We start from the raw sequence: 9856 nt of genomic DNA on the forward strand, positions 1-9856 counted from the left end.
GCAATCCTTATGTCAGATCAATTAGACTTTAAGCCAAAGTCTATAATAAGAGATGAGGAAGGACACTATATCATACTCAAAGGATCTGTCCAACAAGAAGATCGAACAATTTTAAATATCTATGCCCCTAATGTGGGAGCAGCCAACTATATAAACCAATTAATAAAAAAATCAAAGAAACACATCAACAATAATACAACAATAGTAGGGGACTTTAACACTCCCCTCACTGAAATGGACAGATCATCCAAGCAAAAGATCAACAAGGAAATAAAGGCCTTAAATGACACACTGGACCAGATGGACATCACAGATATATTCAGAATATTTCATCCCAAAGCAACAGAATACACCTTCTTCTCTAGTGCACATGGAACATTCTCCAGAATAGATCAAATCCTCGGTCCTAAATCAGGTCTCAACCGTTATCAAAAGATTGGGATCATTCCCTGCATATTTACAGACCACAATGCTTTGAAGCTAGAACTCAATCACAAGAGGAAATTTGGAAAGAACCCAAATACATGGAGACTAAACAGCATCCTTCTAAAGAATGAATGGGTCAGCCAGGAAATTAAAGAAGAATTGAAAAAATTCATGGAAACAAATGATAATGAAAACACAACGGTTCAAAAGCTGTGGGACACAACAAAGGCAGTCCTGAGAGGAAAATATATAGTGGTACAAGCCTTTCTCAAGAAACAAGAAAGGTCTCAGGTATACACCCTAACCCTACACCTAAAGGAGCTGGAGAAAGAACAAGAAAGAAAGCCTAAACCCAGCAGGAGAAGAGAAATCATAAAGATCAGAGCAGAAATAAATGACATAGAAACCAAGAAAACAATAGAACAAATCAACAAAACTAGGAGCTGGTTCTTTGAAAGAATTAATAAGATTGATAAAACCCCTGGCCAGACTTATCAAAAAGAAAAGAGAAAGGACCCAAATAAATAAAATCATGAATGAGGGATGCCTGGGTGGCTCAGTTGCTTAAGCAGCTGCCTTCGGCTCAGGTCATGATCCCGGCGTCCTGGGATCGAGTCCCACATCGGGCTCCTTGCTTGGCAGGGAGCCTGCTTCTCCCTCTGCCTCTGCCTGCCACTCTGTCTGCCTGTGCTCACTCTCGCTTCTCTCTCTATGACAAAATAAAGAAATAAATAAAATCTTTAAAAAAATAAAATAAAATAAAATAAAATAAAATAAAATAAAATAAAATCATGAATGAAAGAGGAGAGATCACAACTAACACCAAAGAAATACAGACAATTGGGGCGCCTGGGTGGCTCAGTGGGTCAAGCCGCTGCCTTTGGCTCAGGTCATGATCTCAGAGTCCTGGGATCGAGCCCCGCATTGGGCTCTCTGCTCAGTAGGGAGCCTGCTTCCTCCTCTCTCTCTGCCTGCCTCTCTGCCTGCTTGTGATCTCTCTGTCAAATAAATAAATAAAAATCTTTAAAAAAAAAAGAAATACAATTATAAGAACATACTATGAGCAACTCTACGCCAACAAATTTGACAATCTGGAAGAAATGGATGCATTCCTAGAGACATATAAACTACCACAACTGAACCAGGAAGAAATAGAAAGCCTGAACAGACCCATTAACCAGTAAGGAGATTGAAACAGTCATCAAAAACCTCCAAACAAACAAAAGCCCAGGGCCAGATAGCTTCCCAGGGGAATGCTACCAAACATCTAAAGAACTAATTCCTATTCTCCTGAAACTGTACCAAAAAATAGAAATGGAAGAAAAATTTCCAAACTCATTTTATGAGGCCAGCATCACCTTGATCCCAAAGCCAGACAAGGATCCCATCAAAAAAGAGAACTACAGACCAATATCCATGATGAACACAGATGCAAAAATTCTCACCAAAATACTAGCCAATAGGATTCAACAGTACATTAAAAGGATTATTCACCACGACCAAGTGGGATTTATTCCAGGGCTGCAAGTTTGGTTCAACATCCGCAAATCAATCAATGTGATACAACACATTAATAAAAGAAAGAACAAGAACCATATGATACTCTCCATAGATGCTGAAAAAGCATTTGACAAAGTACAGCATCCCTTCCTGATAAAAACTCTTCAAAGTGTAGGGACAGAGGGCACATACCTCAATATTATCAAAGCCATCTATGAAAAACCCACTGCAAATATCATTCTCAATGGAGAAAAACTGAAAGCTTTTCTGCTAAGGTCAGGAACACAGCAGGGATGTCCATTATCACCACTGGTATTCAACATAGTACTAGAAGTCCTAGCCTCAGCAATCAGACAACAAAAGGAAATTAAAGGCATCTAAACCGGCAAAGAAGAAGTCAAACTATCACTCTTCACAGATGATATGATACTATATGTGGAAAATCCAAAAGACTGCACTCCAAAACTGCTAGAACTTGTACAGGAATTCAGTAAAGTGTCAGGATATAAAATAAATCACAGAAATCAGTTGCATTTCTCTACATCAAAAACAGGACAGAAGAAAGAGAAATTAAGGGGTCAGTCCCATTTACAATTGCACCCAAAACTATAACATACCTAGGAATAAACCTAACCAAAGAGACTAAGAATCTATACCCAGAAAACTATAAAGTACTCATGAAAGAAATTGAGGAAGACACAAATAAATGGAAAATGTTCCATGCTCCTGGATTGGAAGAATAAATATTGTGAAAATATCTGTGCTACATAAAGCAATCTACACATTTAATGCAATTCCTATCAAAGAGGCATCCATTGTTTTCAAACAAATGGAACAAATAATCCTAAAATTTATATGGAACCAGAAAAGACCTCGAATAGCTAAAGGAATATTGAAAAAGAAAGCCAAAGTTGGTGGCATCACAATTCCAGACTTCAAGCTCTATTACAAAGTTGTCATCATCAAGACTGCATGGTACTGGCACAAAAACAGAAACATAGATCAATGGAACAGAACAGAGAGCCCAGAAATAGACCCTCAACTCTATGGTCAACTAATCTTATGACAAAGCAGGAAAGAATGTCCAATGGAAAAAAGACAGCCTCTTCATTAAATGGTGTTGGGAACATTGGACAGCCACATGCAGAAAAATGAAATTGGATCATTTCCTTACACCACACACGAAAATAGACTCAAAGTGGATGAAGGACCTCAATGTGAGAAAGGTATCCATCCAAATTTGAGGAGAACACAGGCAGCAACCTCTTCGACCTCAGCCGCAGCAACATCTTCCTAGGAACATCGCCAAAGGCAAGGGAAGCAAGGGCAAAAATGAACTATTGGGATTTCATCAACATCAAAAGCTTTTGCACAGCAAAGGAAACAGTTAACAAAACCAAAGGACAACTGACAGAATGGGAGAAGATATTTGCAAACGACATATCAGATAAAGGGCTAGTGTCCAAAATCTATAAAGAACTTATCAAAATTAACACCCAAAGAACAAATAATCCAATCAAGAAATGGGCAGAGGACATGAACAGACATTTCTGGAAAGAAGACATCCAGATGGCCAACAGACACATGAAATAGTGCTCCATATCACTCAGCATCAGGGAAATACAAATCAAAACCACAATGAGATATCACCTCACACCAGTCAGAATGGCTAAAATTAACAAGTCAGGAAATGACAGATGCTGGTGAGGATGCGGAGATAGGGGAACCCTCCTACATTGTTGGTGGTAATGCAAGTTGGTGCAACCACTCTGGAACACAGCGTGGAGGTTCCTTAAAAAGTTGAAAATAGAGCTACCCTATGACCCAGCAATTGCACTATTGGGTATTTACCCTAAAGATACAAATGTAGTGATCCGAAGGGGCACATGCACCCGAATGTTTATAGCAGCAATGTCTACAATAGCCAAACTATGGAAAGAACCTAGATGTCCATCAACAGATGAATGGATAAAGAAGATGTGGTATATATACACAATGGAAGACTATGCAGCCATCAAAAGAAATGAAATCTTGCCATTTGCGACGACGTGGATGGAACTAGAGGGTATCATGCTGAGCGAAATAAGTCAATCAGAGAAAGACAACTATCATATGATCTCCCTGATATGAGGGAGAGGAGATGCAACATGGGAGGTTAAGGGGGTAGCAGAAGAGTAAATGAAACAAGATGGGATTGAGAGGGAAACAAACCATAAGTGACTCTTGATCTCACAAAGCAAACTGAGGGGTGATGGGGGGAGGGGGCCTGGGAGAGGGGGGTGGGGTTATGGACATTGGGGAGGGTATGTGCTATGGTGAGTGCTGTGAAGTGTGTAAACCTGGCGATTCGCAGACCTGTACCCCTAGGGATAAAAATATATGTTTATATAAAATAAAATTTTAAAAAATCCATTGATATGCTACTTAGAAGAGATGCATTTTAGACACAGACACCTCCAGATTGAAAGTGAGGGGCTGCAAAACCATTTATTATGCTAATGGACATCAAAAGAAAGCTACACCCTTATATTAGGCAAACTAGATTTTAAACCAAAGACTGTAAGAAGATATGAAGAAGGACATTATCATAATAAAGGGGTCTATCCAACCAGGAGATCTAACACTTGTTAATAGTTATGTCCCTACCATGGGAGCAGCCAAATATAAAAAAACAATTAATAATGAAATTAAAGAAACTGATTGATAATAATATAATAATAGTGAGAGACTTTAACATCCAACTCACAGCAATGGACAGGCTATCGAAGCAGATGATCAACAAGGAAACAGGTCTTTGAATGACACACTGACCAGATGGACTTCATGGATATATTCAGTGCATCCCATCTTAAAGCAACAGAATACAAGTTCTTCTTGAATGCACATGGAACATTCTCCAGAATAGATCACATAATGTATCATAATTCAGGTCTCAACCAGTACAAATAGATTGAGATCATATTATGCATATTTTTAGACCACAAATCTATGAAACTTGAAGTTAACCACGAAAGGAAATTTGGAAGGACTATGAGTATGTGGAAGTCAAAGAATGTGTTACAGGGGCACCTGGGTGGCTCAGTGGCTTAAGCCGCTGCCTTCGGCTCAGGTCATGATCCAGAGTCCTGGGATTGAGTCCCGCATCGGGCTCGCTGCTCAGCAGGAAGCCTGCTTCCCTTCCTCTCTCTCTGCCTGCCTCTCTGCCTACTTGTGATCTCTCTCTGTCAAATAAATAAATAAAATCTTTAAAAAAAAATGTGTTACAAAAGAAGGAATGAGTCAACCAGGAAATTAAAGAAGAATTTTTAAAAATACATAGAGGTAAGTAAATGAAAATGAAAATTCAATATAGGCCTTCCTCAAGGAAGAAGAAAACCTTCAAATACACAACCTATTCTTACACCTCAAGGAGCTGGAAAAAGAAGAGGAAATAGAGCCTAAACCCATCAGGAGAAGAGAAATAATAAAGATTAGAGTGGAAATCAATGATATATTAATTTAAAACAAAACAAAATAAAAACAGTGGAACAGATCCATAAAAGTAGGAGCTGGTTCTTTGAAAGAATTAATAAGACTGATAACCCCCTAGCCAGACTTATCAAAAAGACAAGAGAATAGACCCAAATAAACAAAATCATGAATGAAAGAGGTGCGATCAAAACCAACACTGAAGAAATACAAACAATTATAAGAGAATATTATAAGCAATTATATGCAGACAAATTAAGCAATCTGTAAGAAGTGGATAAATTCCTAGAAACATTTAAACTATCAAAATTGAAACAAGAAGATATAGAAAACCTGAATAGACCCATAACCAACAAAAATATTGAAACAATAATCAAAAACCTCCAAACAAAAAAGAGTCCAGGACCAGGTAGCTTCCCAAGGGAATTCTATCAAACATTCAAAGAAGAATTAATATCTATTGTTTGAGAAATGTTCCAAGAAATAGAAAAAATCCAAATTCATTCTATGTGGCCAACATCACCTTGATCCTAAAACCAGACAAAGACCCCACTAAAAAGGAGAATTGCAGACCAATATTCCTCATGAACATGGATGCCAAAATTCTCACCAAAATACTAGCCAATAAGATCCAACAGTACATTAAATGGATTATTCACCATAACAAAGTGGAATTTGTTCTTGGGATGCAAGAGTGGTTCAACATCTGCAAAATAATCAATGTGATACACCACATTAATAGAAGAAAGGACGAGAACTATATGATCCTCTCATAAAATGCCAAACAGCATTTGGCAAAATACAGCAAGCTTTCTTCATAAAAACCCTCCACCATGTAGGGATAGAGAGAATATAACTCAACATCATAAAAGCCATATACAAAAGCCCCATCACAAATATCATCTTCAACAAGGAAAAACTGAGAGCTTTTACCCCAACGTCAAGAAGATGGGAGAGATGTTCACTCTCACCAGTGTTTATCAACATAGTACTGGATATCCTAGTCTCAGCAATGAGACAACAAAAAGAAATAAAAGACATCCAAATCAGAAAAGAAGTCAAACTCCCACTCTTCGCAGATGACATGATATATGTAGAAACCCAAAAGACTCCCCCTCAAAATTGCTAGAACTTATACATCAATTCAGCAGTGTGGAAGGATATGAAACCAATGCACAGAAATCAGTTGCAGTTCTGTACACTAATAATGTTGACTGAAGAAAAAACAATGCCATTTACAATTGCACCAAACCACATAAGATACATAGGAACAAATCTAATCAAAGATGTAAAGAATCTGTACATTGATAACTATAAAACACGCATGAAAGAAATTGAGAAAGACACAAAGAAATGGAAAAATGTTTCATTCTAATGTATTGGAAGAACAAATATTATTAAAATGTCTATGCTACCCAATACAAGCTACACATTCAATACAATCCCTATCAAAATACCATCAGCATTTTTCACAGAGCTGGAATAAATAATCCTAAAATTTGTATGGAAACAGAAAAGATCCTGAATAGCCAAAGAAATTTTGAAAAGGAAAACCAAAACTGGTGGCATCACAAATCCGGACTTCAAGTTCTTTACAAAGCTGTGATCATCAAGACAGCATGGTACTGGCACAAAAACAGACACATTGATCAATGGAACACAATAAAGAACCAAGAAATGGACTCTCACTCTGTGGTCAACTAATATGCATACAATAGTAGGAAACAATATCTAATGGAAAAAAGACAGTCTCTTCAACAAATGTGTTGGGAAAATTGGACTACCACATGCAGAAAATGAAAGAGGACCATCTTCTTACACCATACACAAAAATAGACTCAAAATAGATGAAAGCCCTTAATGTGAGAAAGTAATCCATCAAAATCCTAGAGAAGAACCCAGGCAGCAACTTCTGTGACCTCAGCCACAGTATCTTCTTGCTATACTTGTCTCCAAAGACAAAGTAAAACAAAAGCAAAAATGAACTATTGAGGCTTCCTCAGGATAAAAAGCTTTTGTACAGCAAAGGAAATAGTCAGCAAAACTAAAAGTCAACCTATGAATGGAGAAGATATTTGCAAATGTCTTATCAGACAAAGGGCTAGTAATAAAACTTAGAGAGTGGAGTAGAGGGCAAGAGCTGCCACCACCACTGCAGCCTGTGCAACTCTTCCACTAAGGCTAATTCTTTTTTTTTTTTTTCATCACCAGTATCCCCCTTTAATGAAATGTGGAAGGGACAGGGAATAAAATATGGCCATTTGCAATCACGAAAAATCTCTGTACTTGTCTAGGCCCTGGCAAAGGGGAGGGCAGGCAGGGCAGTAGCAGGCCTGGCCAGTCCTATTTGTAGAGGTTATCTTGGTTTCCAGGCTGATAGAAGAGGTATACCTTTAGCTTGGAGCTCTCAGGAAAGATGTCTGGTGCGGCTCTTGTAAAGGTCCATGTACTCCACCAGGATGGAGACACGGAAGACTTGGGCCAGTGCAGTGATGTGAATGTGGTCACTCTCCTCATATATAGGCTCCACCTCCTACTGAAAGAACTCCTTGATCCTCCGTCCCCCAACTCCAAGAAGTGCTCGAAGAATTGCTTTCCCTCTGCAGGTAGCCTGAGGTGAGCAGCGCTGTACACCACCAGGTATTCTGAGATACTCTGGTCATTGAAGGAGGCCAGCAGTTGGCTATGAGATCTACTTCTATACCTGCTGGACCAGGTCCATGAACCTGTTGTGAAAATCCTCAGTGTGAACTCAGTGAAGCCCTGGGACACCAGGTCACTTTGGCAGACACACCTTAAACTGCTGCAATTTCTTGCTGTCATCCAGCAGTGCCTCCATCTGGGAGAACCCAAAAACTCAGTATAAGCCATTTCAGTCAGGCCAGGTCTTGTTGATGTGCCAGTACTTTTTGTGGAGGTCCTTGATCTCCTGTTGATAGATGTTATTTATGAACTTATCATACTCACACTCAAAAACCAAAATCCAGCCAAGAAAATGGGCAGAAGACATGAACAAACATTTATCCAAAGAAGACAAACAAATGACCAACAGACACATGAAAAAATGCTCAACATCACTTGGGATCTGGGAAATACAAGTCAAAAACACAATGAGACACCACCTCACACCAGTTGGAAAGGCTAAAATTAATAACTAAGGAAACAATAGATATTGGGGAGGATGCAAAGAAAAGGGAAGCCTCTTTTACTGTTGGTGGGAGTGCAAACTGATACCGCCACTCTTGGAAAACAGTATGGAGGTTCCTCAAAAACTTAAAAATAGCAATTGCACTATTAAGCAATTATAGAAATGATACAAACATAATGATTCAAAGGGACACATGCACCCCAATGCTTATAGCAGCAAAGTCTATAATAGCCAAAATAAGGAAAGAGCAGAGAAATCTATGGACAGATGAATGGATAAAGAAGCCATCAAAAAGAATGAAATCTTGCCATTTGCAATGGTATGGATGGAACTAGAGGATGCTAAGAGAAACTGTCAATCAAAGACAGACAAATACCACATTATTTTACTCATATGTGGAATTTAAGAAACAAAACAGATGAACATAGGGGAAGAAATGGGAAAATAAAATAAGATGAAAACAGAAAGGAAGGCAAACCATGATAGACTCTCAACTCTAGGAAACAAAATGAGGGTTACTGGAGTGGAGGAGGGTGGGGCGACTGGGCAATTGTGTGATTGGCATTAAGGAGAGCACCTGATGTAATGAACACTGGGTATTATATGCAACTGAAAAATCACTGAATTCTCCCACTGAAATGAATAATAATAATAAAATAAAACATAGAAGAAAATTCAAAGGGAGAGTTATTGGAAGTATTTGTCTTTATCTCTATGAATATACCTGCTACTATTATTAATTACAGAAAAGTTCTCTTGATTAAACAGAGGACTATCTCCAAAATAGTTTCCCATTCTTGAACAAAGCAACACATAAGAATATCTCTTTCTCTCTATATATCTCTCTCTTTTTTTTATTTCCTTCTGGGATGTTTCCTGATAATAGATTCCTAAACTTCTCTGTGCTTACAGGCGGCCAACTGTTATGGGAATTCTGCCTCCAGAAAGTTATTGATCTCCCTGTTATGAATCTCCCATTTAGTGTGATTGTTTTCTTAAAATAACAGATGTAGAGACATAATTGATGCTATAGAGCAAATTATACGGTCATTTTGTATTTACTTCTTAATAAATATTTGTGTAGAAGAATTTGATGTAAGATTTGCTTTTATAATAATTTGAAAGCAAAATATGGAAGAAACTTAACTTCCATCTATATCTGTAGCTAATATTTGTGTCTTATTGAATAAGCCTAAGTCAGTTCTTGATTTGATCACATTGAATAAAATTCATTTGGCAGCATTTTTTGTTTCATGCCATAATATTAGATCTATAATTTCAGGAGACATCTTTTTGCAGGTCTAACACCTAGTA

General features: G+C 38.0%; 1 pseudogene; it reads right to left on the bottom strand.

Moving 5' to 3' along the window:
- Positions 1–7737: 7737 nt before the first annotated feature.
- On the bottom strand, positions 7738–8404 carry LOC125079687 (ubiquitin thioesterase OTUB1-like; annotated as a pseudogene).
- Between the last annotated feature and the right edge of the window lie 1452 nt (positions 8405–9856).

The sequence above is a fragment of the Lutra lutra genome, chromosome 10, assembly GCF_902655055.1.
Source record: "Lutra lutra chromosome 10, mLutLut1.2, whole genome shotgun sequence".
Taxonomy (NCBI): domain Eukaryota; kingdom Metazoa; phylum Chordata; class Mammalia; order Carnivora; family Mustelidae; genus Lutra; species Lutra lutra.